At 33.1% G+C, this 19,666-nt stretch overlaps 1 protein-coding gene across 3 annotated transcripts in view; it reads left to right on the top strand.

Moving 5' to 3' along the window:
• LOC106873251 (gamma-aminobutyric acid receptor subunit alpha-5) overlaps nt 1-19,666 on the top strand; it is a 649,257-nt gene that overhangs the window by 377,814 nt on the left and 251,777 nt on the right. The window lies entirely within an intron of this gene.

The raw sequence follows: 19,666 nt of genomic DNA, 5'->3' as shown, positions 1-19,666 counted from the left end.
CTGTCCGAATGTTTTTTTTATCACCTGTTAAATTCTTGTTCCATTTTTCGTTTTGATAAAATGTGTGTATGTGTGTGCGTGCGTGCGCATATCACTCGGGTAAAGTCAGGTATAGTATGTGTTATTACGCAATGCTTGTATATTTTGTGACAGAACATGCAGTTCAAAAGGCGGCATTTGATGCTACCACAGAACCTATTACAGAACGGTAGCACCCAGATAGAGAAAAACTGCCGTTATAAGTAAAATTGAGTGCGAATGCAAGAGCTGCTGATGCTCAAAAGCCGTGCTGTTTTTTTCTTGGCGTTTGTTATGGTTGAATAATGAATAAAACTTCACTATTCTTTTCTCTGATGTAAGGTGTAACAGAGCAACCATTTACCTAAAGGCAATAAATGTTGCTGATGAAAGTAAACTACTTATGAAGGCAAAAATGTATTGTATATTTTTCCTTTGGAATATTATGTACATAACTATTAGAAAATACATTTCCAGTAAGGTGTTTTTACACTTGTAACAAGACAATAAACTAATCCTGTGATATAATCTTTAGATTTCATCATACAAAACAAGAAACAAACAGCTGTGAATTTTTTCATTATATGTTCAGACACGTTTGTTTTTAAATGTTTTCTGCTCTCACTTCACGATTTCTTTTGGCATAAACACACGTGCGCACATATTCACACACGCTCACGCACATTATACACACACAAATACACACACTCACACACGCACATCAGCTGTATTACGTACAACTACATGGTTAAATCTTGAAATATCTTCCATTTCTAATTTTAGAATGTCCTTTAAAATTATATGGCCGCAGGCAAATGTCTGAAACAAGTCAAAGAATCTTATCATTGCGTCACTTAGCACGTCGATAATACTTTCACTTGATTATAGAAAAAGAGGGAGGGAGAAAAAGAGAGAAGGAGAAGCAGTGAGAGAAAAATGTTCAAACCTTAAGGTAGTGGGAATGTACGCTTTCACGTGATTTGTTGAATGGGAAAAAGCGAGAAGGAAAAAAAGGAGAAAGCAAAGAGGATGAGGCAAAAATGGGACAGAAAGAGAGAGAAAGAAAAAGAGGGAAAGCGAAGCGTCTACGACGTGAGGTAGGATCACATAATATTTATTACGTCGTTAAAAAAAGTTAGTTGAAGGTAGAGGAGGATAGTTAAAAAAATAAATTTGGCAGAGAGATGATGTTCTGATGGTGAGGCTATAGACAGGCAGGGAGATGAGGATAGGAGGAAGAGAAAGAGGAGAGGTGATAGGACGAGCAAGTAATAATGATCGTGGCGGTGGTAGTGTTGTTGGTGGAGATAGGGGAGTTGGTGATGGTTATTGGATTGCGAAAAACGTATCACCTACCATTTAACGAATGCGTGTAAGTGCAATTCCGTGAAATATTCACGCTTATTTACGAGGCAGATATATGCCATACAGGTTATTGCTTTTCTTGTTTATGGGAGTAAAAGGAAAAATATGAGTGAATATATAGTTTATGTGTTTTGTGTATTAAGTCTATAGAATTGCGTATAAAGTGTACATATAAAGTGCATTAAGTAATCATCGTATTTCAATCTCATTCACTTCTCAATGACTAGCAGATGTGCGACTAGCTTTCCATAGAGACACAACAGACCACGCGTTCAAGATTTTTGGATGAAGTTTTCAGAAATTGCCCAATAGGTTTACCATTAATTCTATGAAGTATTCGCGGGTCCCGCTAGTAAAAGAATAAAGGAATTATTGTAGATTGAGGGAGGTTTGCACCTTAGGGAATAGGGAATGCGAAAGTAATTCTGTGCGCAGATATTCAGGGAATAAAGTTTTCAGATTAATGTAAAGTATAGCTACTAAATATAGCTTCTTCTACTTCATAAATATACAAGAGAAAATCCCTTTCCAGGATATCCCTTAATCCCAATCCTCCTTAATTAAATTCTTTTGCCTCAAGACTATACAATCTATATTTGCTGATATATGTCGGAGTACATAGTCTAACGTGAATTATTTTTTATTGAGTGTAGTATGAAAATTGCGAAGAGTGTAGCTCTTATTTGAGCAGATCAAACGTCTGGGTAAACATCTCTTTTAAGGACTCAAGAAGTTTAAGGTGGTGTTAAACGACTAGATATCTGCTGCTATATGACCATCGATATTCAATGCTTTGTGAGAATTATTATAAATGAAACGTCACCGGAGACCTATTAATCTTTACAGTATCTACACGTAGTCTAACTTTCAATTATATAACAGGTAAAACGAATAAGACAGAACAAAAGAGAAAGAAAAGGAAAGACAAGAAGAATATTTAATCAAGTAGTTTTGTATAAATCTGATGATATTCTCGTGTCATTTTATTCATTCCTCCAGTGCATAATTTTAATAACACGCAAACATATTTCTCCTAATGCATTTTGAGAAGTGAAAGTGAAGCAGATTCAGAATAGTTTCTAAGAATATTCATCACTTTCGAGTCTTTTATTCCGTTAGAAGCTTAAGGAATTTTTTTTTTTTTTTTTAACTTGTAATGGGGAGTCAGATAGCCCCATGCTTACTGAAAATAAAAAATGATGATGGTCGAATTTGGCATAATTGGATTGAAAAGAATCGCAATTGATAAGCAGATAAAGTTCGGGATGGACTCCAGAAGGACTAGTGGAGTTTCTTGAATCTCGTCAGGCATTAGATAAAGCCTTAAAACAAGTGGAAAGAAGTCCTGAAATAACATCACAAATTTTCAATGCTACGCACTCCAACGTCTAGCTAATAGTGACAAAACACTTCATATGAACAATTACCTGTCGATCTAATTACAGAGACGAAATTGAGAAAATATTTCTGGAAATGGAATAAAAGACCATTTTATTAATAAGACCAAATCCAGAATTTTACAGTCAGAAGGACGAACACCTGTATTTTATAGATTAATTCAATTCTTGCATTTCTGTGACTGTTATGCGAAAAAAAAACTATGACTTTAAGTCCAACATAAAATTTACGTGTGGTTTTTAAAGAACTGGCGTTGAATTTTTGGACACAAAAGATTTCTGGAAGTAGAATAGTGATAGTTATTTGCAAGTCCTCGTCATCACACATTTATCTCCACCGCTGCTCCGATTAGCCGCATCATATTATTCGGTCAAATCCGAAATCTCTATTTCTTGAGGATAAAACGGATTTGTTCTGATATAGGATATTACTGGCAACATGCAAATGCTTCTGTACATCATTGTCAAACACGGTTACAGTGAATCACGATTAAAGGAAATAGCAAATGAATTAGCTAAGATTAGCAAAGTCAAATATTCATGCATAATTTTAGCAAACACAATACAATAAATGACAGAATTCCTTTAGTGATTAACTGGCACCGAATTTTCTCCGGCATTTCAAAAGTGTCGCATGAAAGTTACCAGCATGTCGCGAAAAATATCCTCGTTCAAACAGATATTTCCTCAACAGGCTATTGTAGCCTTTAGATGGAATAAGAATTAATATGAGAATCATTGACCTTTATCTCTGACTCCAGGAAAATAATCTGTGTAGTAACTGCACACTGCACCTTGAACAACAGCACCAAGCGAGGTAAGCTTTGTTTATTGTGCAACACCATAACTCAAACGAATTCCACCAAGAATCATAACAAAATTGTTATGATTTATACAGAAGATGGGATATGTAGAGATTCCTACCTGATGTATGGGGAAGAACGCACGGAGCATAATTTGATTTATGTTGGTTGTACAATTGAACAAAATATTTAATGAGCACAATAAAATTAGTCCGCTAGAACTTGCCGAACATTTTGTTTCAAATGGCTGCAATTTTGAAAACAACATGAAAGTACATATTCTTAGAAAATATTCGGAATCTGCTTCACTATCACTTCTGAAAATTCATGAGAAATATGTTAGCGTATTATTAACATCATGCCCGGAGGAATAAATAAAATGACAGGAAAATATCATCGAATTTATACAAATCTGTTTGATTAAAAATTCTACTTATTTTTCCTTTTCTTTTTATCTTCATTTCGCCTGTTATATAATTGAAACTTAAAGAATGATGTTGTCATTCCATCAGCGAATGGATGCTGGTTGCTCTCCTTCATACTTTAAATTTAAATTTCAATAATTTTCAATTTTTATCTCTTATTTTGAACGTGACAAAGACAGGTTAGCTGTCGAAATATCGTTCAACCAATCTAATATATATATTGCAATCGTATCGCGCTCTTCGTCTTGTCTATTTACCATTGTGAAGAGTTACGCCAATCCTTATAAGTTGTTATTATTATTATTATTATTATTATTATTATTATTATTATTATTATTATTATTATTATTATTATTATTATTATTATTATAACCGATGAATGAAGTGGAAGATAGATTTGAAATTAGGCTTCATTAAGTGCGACGTTCGATTCGACTCTTCCTGTGATTGTCTATTATGTGTGAGATGTTGTGCTTCCAATTGCGTTGCATCGAAAAGTGTAGCCTGGGTTGCATCAGGTACATGCATATATAAAGTGGTATCCTGCTAATTTAACTGAGACCTCGCAGTAATATTGATGTTTTTTTTTTCTTTTCCGGCAGTACCAGCGAATGGGGCTATACAGACAACTGCAGCTTGCCCCAAACGCTGCTACAGCTGGAAAAATCATCAACATGACTGCGAGACACCACTTTATGTATGCGTGTACCTGATGTGACCCAGACTAAACTATTCGACGCAACTAAAACTGCAGAAGTCTTGATGTATACCCCAATCGTGGATGACAGCAGGTAGCTCAATGTCTGAACGTGCTATCACACACTAATCCATATATACCCATTGTTCCAAAAATTATACACATACACACTCACACATATATATACACACATATATGTATACACACGCACACACACATATATGCATATACAGACACACACATACACAGTAACATCTATACACACACAGAGGCTTAGACCGTTCGAGTGTACAGTAGTTTTGCTTTAACAAAAGTACGAAAGAGTGGACAACAAAGAAAATTAGAGCACACCATTTTCATTTTTATTTCTTTTGCTTTAAATAAGATGTCTCAGTGTCGTTGTTGTAAGTGTCACTATTTTTTGCTTTGTGTTACTATTCAGAAATGTAACAAAGACAATTAGAAATTAAATTGCATTAAGTCTAAATTTGACGCTAAACGCATAACTATGAGGTTATACATAATACATATCAACAAAAAATATATTCCAAAAAAAGACCCCGCCAGACACTCCATAATAACTCAGTTAAATATAAAGAAACACAGGATTTTAAGAGAATTAAATGCCAGTTTTAAATACTACACAACGCAGAAATGGGTTTTTGTGTCAACTAACAATGTGTTACCATTGCGGGAAGAAAAACCATAACAAGTAGTGTGTTCTCTTACCAATTTTGTAGCGGTAGAAACAAAAAAAGCCAGTATAAATTATGTACTAGGAACGTTCAGAATACGGCTACGAACTACACGAATTAACGGCTAAAGAAATGTGTATGTCACACCTTTTAAAACATATCTGCTCACCAAGATAAAATATATAAAATCAAAAGATTGAGTGGTCACTTTTTCTCACTTAGGTTTCAAATTTGCAAGCTTGTGCATAAACACAATGGAATATGAAGAGAAATATGCGACATTTTGGAAACGTCTACGGTGGGATTAGAAGCTATAATGTTGGAACTAAACGGAAAGTAGCGCATATGTGAATATGAGAAAATAAATGCAAAAAGGAATGAGAAAACAATGATAAAATTTGAACGTAGTAGTGCTATCAATAAATAATCTGAATTTTTATAGATATATATGTCAACGATGATTTCATCACACAATTAAATGGTGTCTGCCCCTATGAATTGTTGTTGCTAAATTACCACTGTTAGCATTTATGAGAAGGTAATTATGTAATCGAAGAAGATCCTACCTGTAGATCACTATAATGTAAGCCACGTTTAATTTCCTGAGTTCTAGAATCGTTCTCTTTATAATAGTCATAATTGAGAAGAATGATAAGAATAAACGCGCTTACATGCACAGGCACAAACAGTCTAACACACATATTCACAATATCTTGTCGTTGTACATACGCCTGTATGCTTATACACACACACACATATATATATATATATATATATATATATATATATATATATATATATATATATATATATATATATATATATATATATATATGCATGCATGCACCTCTGCAAGTGTGCACATGTGTGTGTATAAATATCTACAGACATAAATCTGTATCTGTATGTTTTAGCTCAGTGCTTATCTCCTTCAGTATGCATCAGTTTGTGCGTTAGTGTGTGTATGTCTGTGCGCGTGCGCGTAAGTGTGTGTGTGTGTGTGTGTGCTTGGCAGTAGTCAAGGATAATTGCTTTAACCGATTATATGAACATATTATATTATTATATCATTATGTGAATTACAAGAAATATTGCTGTAAAGCGATCCTAATTAACTTGAATTGCATTCTATATTATTGACTCGCTGCTACTTGGAATAATAATATTAGACATTTGCAAAGTGATGGGAAGAGCAGCGAGAGATGTAGTGGTGGTGGATTGGGTCAAAGCGCTTGAATTGTTAGTATAAGAGAAAAGGTATCACTTCAAAGAGCCTCGCATGACAGAAGATTACAGGTATAACATAGAAACTACATTCATTCAAACATTCAAATATACAGTGAAACAATTAGAATAGCGTGAAGTAAAATAAATGTCAATGTTGATTTGAGAGTGACTCGAAAAAGCATTATTTCTTTGGGACATGCAAGGGAAGAGTCGATGAGGCTTGCAGTAGACGTGGGATATATCCTTCTACTTGTTATATCCTTAACCTAGCTAATTGATATTAGAATTACAATTGATAGCAGGGCAAATGATTAAAATCGGGCGGCCTGGTGAGTTATGATCCGCCGGTGACGGATGGATGCACTCAACAGGTCGGCTGTCCTCATGCACGAATGTTGGGTATACCTTCGGACCCAGTCACGGGGGTCATGCGGCACCCCCGCCTGGATCTGAAACCAAACTAATAAATGCTAATATTAAAAACAAAGAACCAAACTTGAGGAGAAAATTAAAATAATATAGATACCGAATGTGTTGCGAGGTAGTTGACTCTAGGGTGGGAGAGTTAAAATGAAATAGTGTTACCAAAAATGCCTGTCGATCTCTAATGAGCTATAAGAAAGTTTCTCGTCACTCCCAGAATGGGCACAAATATCAGCAAATGTAGATAACGTTGGAAGTTATAGCTGATATAACAAATTTCTTCCAATGAATGCAGTATGTAAAACAAGTAGAGCATCTATTTTAAAGAAAATTTCATGATAAAAACAGAAAAATATAATTCAGTACATTAGTATATATACGTTCTTTTTATTAATCATAGGTAAGAGTTTCAGTATCACTCATGGGCCGAGAGTTTCAAGTAGTGTCTAGTTATTGATAATAAAACGTATATATCTGTTTATCACCACCTAAACGTGGGTGTTCTGTATGAACATCTATCTATCTACCTACCTAGCCATCTATCTATCTATCTATTTATCTATCTATCTATCTATCTATATATATATATATATATGCGTGTGTGTGTGTGTGTGTGTGTGTGTGGGTGTGTGGGTGTGTGCGCGTGCGATGTGTATGATGTAGGTACTGACTCCCACACAGAAATGTAGATGTCATGGTTTTCCAGATGAAAGTTCAAATTTCATGCCGTGCTGAAACGTTCAACATCTTTTACATTATTCATGAGCTTTACGATAAAATACGCGTTTATTTTAATTTCATATTTCAACATAAAATGATCAATTAGTTATTACCTAGTCTAGACATAGTGATGTTAATGCTGTAAGTTTTACACGCAAAGTTCCTTTGCTGTATCTAAAATGGACAGTAGTAGTATGAAAATGATACACCCACTGATGATGTTCTTATCGTGTTAAATGTACATAGATGCTTTAAACAGAAGTATGTTCTCATGTTATCAGGTTACACCTTGTTTTTACAGATTTTCGACTTCAAATTTCATTTTAATATATGCACATATTTGGAAGGCGGCAATCTTAGCAGTATTTTGTCAGTCTATATGTTTTGAGTTCGAATTCCACTGAGTTCGACAGCGCATTTTATCCTTTCGAGGTCAATCAAATAAATACCAGATGAAACTGTGTTTAACCTCTTGCCAGAGATTACTGCCCTTCTACCAAAATTTGAAATATATCAATAGATCAATATATGCACGTATATATGCGCGCGCAGGTTTGTGTGTGCGTACTTGTGTGTCTGTGTTTATCCACCCACCATCGCTTGACAACCGATGATGGCGTGTTTACACCCCAATAACTTAGTGGTTCGGCAAAACGAGACCGATAAAATGCACTGAATTGAGTCTTTCCAGGAGAACAGAACGCATGTGATCGAAGGAATCCACTCAAGCCCAGCAAAAGTCACCAGTAGTGTCCTTTAGCCTGCTCCTCTTTATAGTCTACATAAACGGCCTTTCCAGCAAAGTGAAAATACTCTCTGATAAACTCCGAAAAAGTATCAATGAAGAAGAAAGAACTTAAATCCCGTCTGATCTCCATTCTGTGAGTCAATGGGCAAACAAAAAGAACATGCAACTAAACGATGGAAAATCTGAGCTGATGTATTTTGGAAGAAAGACTATGCTAAAGCAGCCATACTTTCTTCATTTAGTACCTTGCAGTTCTGAGAACAAAAGTATCATCATTCCTCTTTTTTCCTCCTTTGTACGGCCACACCTCGAATACTGCTGCCACCTGTGGTCTTCCCATACAAAACAAAACATCTCGAAAATTGAATCACTCCAGGTCATTCACTGAAAAATATATTGGTATGACTCATCTCGATAATTGGTAATGTTTTTAAGCATTGTAACTCTATTTTCTCCAGCACCGCCGTGAGCGATACATCATTTGCACGATGTGGAGAATATTCCGCCAGCATTGCCCAAACGACTGCAACATTAGCTTAAAAATTCAACCAAGGCTAGGACCTCGTCCATACATCCCCTACCCCATTCAGGATCACAACACATAAATACAGATAAAGACAGATCAAAGACGAAAAGTATCCCATTACCTTTAAACGGACATATTGTTTCTAGAAATACTTGATAAACCACCTATGCCTGGATAAAACACACTCAACGAGAACTACCTGCTTGAATGGATCATGATAACACAAAACTTGACTAAAAAAGTATTTGCCTAAGCCTGTAAGGTGGTGCTAGACATGACTTGGACCAATCTTTAGTCGAAACATATCTAAGTTTTAGATATGCTTCATTGAAATCACTTATTAAATTAAACATATTTCATTTTCAAGATATATGTGATTTTATATAAGAGACCAAAATACATCTACCGGTCTGTCGAATACACTGAAGAGAAGAAAGGGTGCATCACAACATCTAATAAATGTTTAATTTCTGAGCATAATATTCATATAAGAGGATGAAATAATTTCATTTGGCGTTTGATAACAAAATCAATTACATCCATTAATATTTCGGAATTTATCACTCAATAAATTTATAGTTCTTGTTCATTAGAAAAATATGAAAATATTGTGTTACATATACAAAACATTTGAGAATAATTTGAGAAGTCTAGCATATAATCTAAGAGTCGTCCATGACCGAGCATAGCTTTAATTTCCAAGGAGAGTGTGCAGTTGAATATATCCATGCTGATAATTTTAGGGCAGATATTAATGTGACAGAGCGGAATATAAGAATAATTTTTCGTCATTCATTTCGTTGTTGCTCCTGCAGTTCATAATGTTGTCATTATTACAGAATTTCTAGTTAATTGTAGGTTGACTAAACTTCTACATATATGAGTTATCGTTGTTAACTTTTTGTTAAAATAATGCTCGTTGCTTATTTATATCAATTATTCACTCCGAATATTCACTCGTCTAAGGATAGAGAAGGGTAAATTTTGAATAGTAGGTCTTGCATACTCAAAACCTAACCTTCCTGTCGTTTCCTATTACTGGCTATTGCCAATAATAGGAAACTATTACTCTCTCTCTCTCTCTCTCTCTCTCTCTCTCTCTATATATATATATATATATATATATATATATATATATATATATATATATATATATATATATATATATATATATATATATATATATATGCGTATATACATACATGCATACACACACGCACGCACGCACGCATACACACATATTCATACTTATCAATAAATATTTATACATGCATTTATATGTTAGAACGGTGTGTGATTTCAATGAAGCATTGGGTAATGCACTTGTTTATATTATTTAATGGGCTATGCAATGAAAAGTGAAAGGATAGGGGCCAAATCAGAAGTAAATCTTTTGAATTATTTTCTTCTGAAATTACGCCTTTCATTCCAATTTGCCTCAAAGATATTCTTCTACAAATTTAGCATAATTACATTCCTACGCGTACACATACGAAGACATACATAACACACTCACGCACATACCAACACATGCACATACACACACATATACATATATGACGGTATAGTTTGCTCTGCGTGTTTTTAATGTGTATGCGATGTGTAAGTATTTGTAAACTTTTATGGGATTGTATGAATTTTATATGTGCAATAGTACTTGTTAACTATATTAAAAACATTTTTCTCTCAAATATTGCCATCAATACTTCGTATCATATATCATAGTAATATTTAACAATACCTCCATAAAATCTCTTTATGAAATCGATCGAATGAAATTCATCAAAATAAAAAGAGCAAAATGATAATAGTTTGATCTCAATTCCAATTTTGATATTAAAACATGAATATTATAAAGTTTTTTATAACTTAATATCTATTTATTCTTATATTTGAATGAAAAAGTGGATTTTTCAAACTTAATATATTCTGCATTGTGTCTGTAAGTGATTTATGGAACATTTTTTTGAAATATGTTTTAGTATTTCATAGTAAAAACGACAACCCCCGATTGCCATTGTGCTTTCAAACAGATCATTTTCACAACATTATATCACTTACCAAAGCTGAAACCGTTTCCATCGCATATTAGCAAATACATCAGCATGGTTATCGGTACTTTCCTTTGCAAATTAGATATACTGCAAATAAATGCAATTTATAAGCCAAATATCCAGTTTCGCGTGGTTGCATATTTCTTAATGCAAGATGCTATATAGCATATATAATAGCCAGTGCCCTTCTTCAAAACATTTTCAAGTTATAGCCAACTGAACTATGTGTAAATCACACCTTCTTTATACATGGTGATACATCTCCTAAACTGTACACTACATCCTAATAGACCAAAGAACCGGTAGTTATTTTCCGGTATACAAAAACTCCTCCATCAGTATATCCTCTAATGCAAATATAATACACTGAAACTCAACAATCTTTTAAAAAAATTCGGAATATTATTATCCAAATGCATTTTCTTCCCTATTATAAAAATAACTATTGCAGTTATATTTCTCCATATAATCAGATATTTCTATACTCTATTTCCCTTGTTTGTGGTTTATACAGTTAATTCCGACCGTGTCAGTGTTGGGTTATTCAGGTGTTTTTTTTTTCCTCTTTTGAGTTTCAGTTTACGTGATCACATTTCCTCGGGACATTCCGCGTTGCGTTGTTAGTAGATTTCCATATCTTTTTGTTTTGTTTTTCTTTTTGCATCATTACAGACAGTTATTTAATTAGCAGTTTCTGGTATTGCAAGATAGGTAAACAATTTTCCATTATTTGTACTAATAGGGTTTTAGCTGTACTCATGTATACTATATGTTACTATACAATATATGTCCGTTTTATTAGGCTGATGAAGATGACCAATATGTTAATTAATTCTGTGTGAGATAGACTGAATGTTAAGAGCAGGAGGAACACACACTATGCTATAAAACGGCCCCAACTATTGCGATTTTTCTACCAGGAAAATATGAAGTACGAAGTTGACAACATTTGAGAGTCTAGATTGTGTGGTCTCTGATACTGTCAAACAAAAATACGGAATGAGCGCAGGGCAATTAAGATATCATTTTTAGGATGATGTGTTTATCGCACCGATTTCATTGGCAACAAATATATTAACAAGAGTCAGTAGTGGCTTTCCCCCACTCCCCCATCCATAATGTTATAAAAGATTCATGGAATAAAGATGATTACATGTGTATATTTTGATTGTTTTCTAAAAATATAGTAATAATCTGTAAATGTAGTATTTTCTTTTTTAATTACTTTTTATAAATATAAATAGTCCATCATAATTAAACTAGTACTTGCATTTCAAATTTCTAATTCTATGTATAATAACGACCTTATACGTTACGAGGACGTAATCAAACAATGGTTTTCAGATAAGAGCGATGACGCTCTCATCGATTTACTGTGAACAGCCGTAGCCATGGAAAGATAGCAAGATATAATCCAGAATGTAATTTGTTTTATTATCTGGCATACTTCTTTAAGTAAGTTTATTATTGAATATCATGATTAAATTTAAAAAGTAATCAATACTGAAATTATGATGCTAAGGTCTGGAAATGGATATTACTGGGGACTATGGGTTAAGATATTCTCAAATGCACCCTAACAATTCTACTATAATTACTAGTAGTACTTTTAACGATAGTTTAACTAGAAGCTGTTACGATTTGTAGTTAGCATCATCTGTTACTAAAGTTACTACAGTGCAGCATTTATGAAAGATATTTACACCGATCTGTATGTATTTGTCTCAAATAAACTAAAATACACAAACCTAAGAATACCGGAAGAATAGAAATATTAGCTAAGGTAAATGATTCAGTCAGCAATTATGTCTTACATATTTATGACAATTTTAAAATTATTTATAATACAGTTTAATATACGATTATAGATACAGAATTATAGTCAAGGGGCGCTTAAAAACACTTTAGTCATAGACACGTCGATAACAGTAATGCAACAGAGCATTCTGAATACCTATATTACACCCGTTGAGATGGATTGTAGATAATATTCATTAACGATGTATGTTCGCTTCTAGTCCCAATTGTACACTGAAGAATTAAACAATATATCATAAAGTGATTATTTTGGTCTTTCCTGGCACAAGGCTTGACAGAACTCTCTCCATTATAATGAAACCAGTATGTATGTTTTAAGCCTGATACTCAATTCATCGGTCTAATTGATAGTGAACCAATACGTTGCGGGGACGTGACCAGATAGCGTTGCACTAAACATTACTAGTTTTGTATTTGTGCGATCAGGATTCATGTGAGTCTACGCAGATAAAATACTTCTGAAATGTGGTGTTGCGTAACGTGGAGGGGTTGAAGTATGAAATTCGCATATGTATCTTTCATAAGCACACCTACTCCTACGTGTGACGTATACTTTCAACTCATAAAACAATGGCAATTTAAAGGCAGTTTAATACACAGTCATAGATATAGAATTAAAGATATACCTCGTCACGGATCGGTTAAGAAACCTTTAGTAATTCACTCGTCGATAATAGTGATGAAGCAGAGCGTTCTGCTTTTGACAAATAGAGAACATGGTAAAAGGAAATCCAATTAGGAAAGGAATCTACCACCATGAAATGTGTTGTAAGTTTCAATAATGTATCAAATGTAACATGCAAGGTTGATTGGCCAATAGTGACTGTGAGTTCCGTGCCGAATATATGGATTTTATGCTGTATTTTTTTCTGCTAAATACCTAAAAGCATACAAGGTTATATTATACTGAATAGCTATGTGCTTTTTATTTGTGATTAACAAATTCCTAAATACTCATACTGTCATTGTCATACTGGGACAGAACAAAATTATGCAAGAAACCCCACCACCACCCAAAAAAAGAAAAGAAAAGAGAACAAAATAGCGAAAATGAAGAGTTCAAAGAATCTTTAAGTTAGATGAAAACATCTAAAGAATATGATAAATGAAAGCTTTCGGAATACTACGCTCAGTTCCTATGAAAATATATCAAAGCCATATAACCACTTTCGTTTTTTTTTTGCTTTTTTTTTTGGCATTTTTTGTAATTATTAATATCATTATAGAAGAAAATCTTTAGATTAGATGATGGAAAGAAGCCATATTTCTATTCCATTTGCAAATTTTATTGTGCTAGGGCAAAAAACGCAAAGCTATTTTTAATAATAAGGAACGTAATAGATGAGCATCGATTTGAGTTGCAGCTTAAAGAAATCATTTTTTGATAATTAATATAATTCCTTTCTGACTTTTTACATGAATAATAGTGTGCATGGCATAAAAGAACTAAAGCGCTTCACCAATGTTAATATTAATGGAACTGTAAACCATACGGATACTCTTTGCATATCATATATTATACTTGATGCAGTTGCTAACTGCTATTTTAAAATGATAGTGATGCTTAGCCATATGCAGCATTTTTTTTTTGTTAAAGACTCCATGAAGATACAGCCTAACATTCAATAGAGATAAGCAATACTGTTATTAAATTCCATTAGTATGAACTGACATAGACAGGGATCTATTTAATTACATAAGTAATATTGTTTTTTGGGAAATACATTTTTTTCCGAATTCACATATATATTAGATTTCAACTGCACATTATGCTTTCAATTATAATGTGTTTCTCTGTGGCTGTATTTAATATAATTATAACTTATTACTTCATTGTCCCACAATTTGATAGTGGTGCATATTCTGCTGGGTTGACGATAAGCTGTTATTTGTTCGACACAGTACATGTGTGTATGTATGTGCATGTGTTTAAGAGAGAGAGAGGGAGAGAGAGAGAGAGAGAGAGAGAGAGAGAGAGAGAGAGAGAGAGAGAGAGAGAGAGAGAGAGAGAGAGATGTATCGAATGTGGTTAGATTACTGAACCACTGTGTGGTTTAGAATAGTGTGCCGAATAAAAGTCACACAATAGTAAATATAAAAGTATTACCGAAAATGTACTGAGTATTTTAAGCTTTATAAAACAATACCCATGTTTTGGTAAGCTAACTGACAAGATACTGTTTTGAGAACACCAACATAGACAATGATGTTGTACATCATCAAACATTCAGGTTCTTGATATTTAGTGATAATATGTTATGTTGTTGGTTGGTTTATACCCCTTTACGTATATGTTTGCTGACTATTTAATGACATGGGAGTATTTTCTGTAAAGCCATCGTCTCAGTGCACTCAATTAAAAGATCAAACCTGACAAAAATTAAATAACGGACAAAGTCCTGTAGTTTAATAACTGGACCTACTCGCCCTAGCGAAGCTTTGTACAACCTCATTAAACACAAACGTACATTTATTTACAAATTACCAACAAACAGTTAATTTCAATATTTTACTGAATACCTATATTACATTCGTTTAGATGGATACGCAGCTAATATTCATTAAAAAATCGTATTTAGTTCTTTACTTACATTTATACATTAAAACGAAAAACTTTATAGTGCTAGATGTTCATTTTACACACCCTCCTTTAATTAATTCAGTGCAGAGTATATTATGAGAGCAGTTTCTAATCTTCGTTAAATGAAAAATATAATAAACAACTCTACCACAATGGTGGCTTAGTATGAAATGTGTTCATTGAAACCATAAAGGATATAGAAATTAACACCAGAAAAATAAGACATGCCGAATATATTCTTCTATAATGCATGAAATGTATCTATAAATATATAATGCACGTTTCTAATCTTTATACATACACAATTTCCTGACTCAAATAGATGCAGTTATATTTTTAGCATGAATTTCTCTTGCGTTATATAGTTGCTTACCATATAGATATAGATAACATATAGATAACAAATGTACAACTTTAAATAGATAAACCGAAAGACTACTATACAGATATCCATGAAACATATAAAAACGTAAATAATAGTTTCTTAATGAAAATGTATGTTCAAGGTGGTGAATATAGAAGTGTTTTATGGCATGAAAATTAGATATATCTTCCTTACCGAAAACTCACTCAATACATATTAGTTTTGGTGTTTATATGTTAATTATTTTATTCATTAGACTGCGGCTATGCTGGGCCACAGCCTTCAATGGTTATAATCCAACAAACCTACCCGATTTTGAAGTGACGTGATGTATAATCACAGATGCAAGACACACACACATATGCACAAACACACATACACGCACACAGACATACAAACACACGCACATAATCAATATGTATATGACTCGTTATATATATACGTAGTTATATATATTCGCTAGGCTTTCATTAAATTTTAGTATACCAAATTCACTTACATATCATTGCTCATCTCGGGGCTATAGTAGAAGATATTTTCTCCGTGTGATCGATTGTGTGGCTGGATCTGGAATGACGTGGATTCAAAGTAAGATTCTTAAACGCTGCTTGCTTCAAAGTTGTGAAGAAAATATGAAAAGACATTGCCAATTTTAGGCTGAATTGAAAATAACAATCACAAAAACCAGTCGTACTAAACTGACAATTAAAGACAAAGGAGAAATGGGTGTTAGTAGAAATAGTAATTTTATTTTATTTTCTGCAATTGAGGCAATGTTCTTCGGAAAATACATTTAACAAGAAACTTTCACTTTGCGTATTTACACAAGAAATTACGATAACATGAGCATATTTCTTTCCTAAAATCTTACGTTTAAAAATCAGTTGCACGTATGCCTCCCAGTCTCTTGAAGAACATCGTGAAGAATGACACATGGAAGTAACCTGGCACTCTACGCTTTGAAATCATTGTCAATCTCTCAATGAATTACGTTGATTACTATTTTACTTTTCGTATCTTATTTCACATGCGAAATACCTTGAATAATGTAATGCAATATAAATAGTATCGACGAATATCTATACAGTATTTCTTACTTAAAGGAATGGAATTGGAAATCCCTGAATGTACTAAGGAAAATTTATATATACTGGAAATATAGAAATGAGATATAATTGCCAAATACCATTTTAATCCAAGGATTTATTTCTCATTCCTCTTTGAATACATGCTTTACTACGTCCACTGCATGCGTATTCTACGCTCACTTTAATACATTCGAGAAAAGTATGTGAATATCTCCAGAAATATCTGAGCATTGCTAATTTGGTAACAGAAGCGTAATCACACTATCAATCAAAAAAGATGCCAGGAACGCAGATTGTATATGACAATATGTTTCCAATAATTTTAAGTATGCGTCTAAGACAAAAATACATTAATATAATGAATGGCGCAAAATTGGTTGCCTAACTGAACATATGTTCATCAAGATATTAAAGACATGTTTTAGAGAGAGAACAAATGATATATTATTTTATTTTAATGGTATAGACATTATAAATGCAGGATTGAGTTGAAACGTCATATTGAAAATGTATCACACATAGGATTACCAAAACATCTGAAACCACTTTTATGATCCCAGTAATCATAGAGAATGGTTTGTCTCATATTCCTTTAGTTTTATGGATTATTGTCTCTTTATAGTCCTTTGGAACTATTTTATCCGTAATCATAAATAAGTTGCCAAATATTTCAAGCTGATAGTTAGACGACAAATTTTTTACTGTCCGTCTATTTAGGAACTTTAAACGGTAGATGTTACAACGTTTGATAGAGTGATGTCAATAATTACTGGTGTTCTCCAACTCAGTCATCCATTCAAATTTGAAAGTCTTTTAACCTCGCGTCATAATGTAGATATGTCGTAGAAGCTGAAAATCATTTCTGATAATATATCTCTATAACTACAAATTCAATAAAAATCCACCAACTCAAACAGTGATCTCTCTATCGGTTACTTAGAAATTATAACAGGGATAGAGAATCATTCTGCATATCATATGTGTCTAATAACACATGTTTTACTAAATGCTGGTAAGGGCTCCAGTATATTATGGTTTTGCAATCATGATATACTAGCAATTATATTAAAAGATTATCAGTCAGTATTGCGTCCTTATTTTGTGTTAGCAGTACTTCGTTTGCTTTTTTAAATTTATCTCTACAAATTTTGTATGCAATTCAATGACAGCACTGAAAGTTACATCATACACGAGTACCTCTATATAAACATTGCCACGAAAAATAGAAAAATAAGTAACGGGTGTATATGTAGATGTCAGGAACTATTGATCGTTCTTCAGCACCAAATCTAACCCATTAACTATCCACGAACATGTTACTTTTACTTCAATAGCAACAAAGCTTAGTGGTCTAACTCTATTATATAGATCAATTTTCATATTAAACACACTCCTGACACCTGGTGAGAAATAATTAAAAATGATGCACTGCTAGCACATAACAAACACAGTATTGACTTACGAATCTTTAATATACTCCTTAATATAGTATATTTTCCTACCAGAAATTAATATGTACTTACCAGTTGCCAGGATTATGTTTAATATGTAATTGGTCTATCCAAACGTTGTACACAGCTAAACTTCATGGCTATTTCAGCAATATATTCGTAGACAATTAATGGGTTCGATAAAGGAGCGATTACTCCAACGATGTGCATATGCAGCCATTACCTATTTGTCCGTCTTCGATCACATTACTTTCAAAGACGTACTCCTATACGAAACGTGGGAACATTCAGTACCGAAACTAATATCTATAGACGAACTGTAGAGATAAACATATAATAATATATGATACGAATAAGTTAGTGGTGAAACGGTTTCAATATTAATCAACTATTTCTCCTCCTTGGGTGCAATGATGAAATGTGGGTTGGAAAAGAAAAGAATGGAAAAATGATTATCTAAAGCTAAATTAAAACATTCCATTTTATCTTATATCCTTGCCATTTCATTTAATTTCAAATAACTTGAAAATACACAATGTCACTGTAATGTAGTTAAATGCAAACAACGAGATACCACGTCAGTGGAGATATCTAAACAAGACAGCTGATAGTAGCCTCATATTCTTTTAACACACAGAAAAGACACCTCCTAATAAAGAGTATAAAGTATAGGAGGCATGTGCACGAAATAATGGTGCGGAACTACATAGAGAACGATAATTTGTAATGTCAAACATACAATTATATCAGATCAGTTTTGACTAGTTATCGAAAGCACCGCGACAATGCTTGAATCGCAGCAACAATTGTATTGATCTTCCAATTATTCTCATAATTTTGCTACCATTTTATGTGGCAGCTACATACATTCAACTGCGAAATCATTAGCTGTCTTCAAGCTACGCTGTAGTTTGATGTTAATTTTTGAGCGCCATCAATCACACATCAAAATCTTTAATTTTTCGCAAGCTAGGAAAATCCTATAAAACAGGAAAGTATTATCACGGTTTTGTAGCAACGAAGTAGAACACCAAGTTACTATAATACACCTAGTTATTTTTTCCTATTTAAATGCCTCGCAAAAGAGCTATATATTGTACAGAAGAAGCTTTACTAACGAGAACGGTATGATCAAGTCAGTGAATCAAGTGAATAAACGATGCATTTTTTCGTCATGAATTGTGAATAACAATAACAATAATAATAATAATAATAATAATGATAATAATAATAATGAAAATAATAATAATTCAAAACAATATATTT

The sequence above is a fragment of the Octopus bimaculoides genome, chromosome 9 (genome assembly GCF_046866305.1).
Source record: "Octopus bimaculoides isolate indiv1 chromosome 9, ASM4686630v1, whole genome shotgun sequence".
In the NCBI taxonomy this organism is placed as follows: domain Eukaryota; kingdom Metazoa; phylum Mollusca; class Cephalopoda; order Octopoda; family Octopodidae; genus Octopus; species Octopus bimaculoides.
The sequence above is the reverse complement of the archived record's forward strand: the minus strand, read 5'-3'. Positions and strand labels throughout refer to the sequence as shown.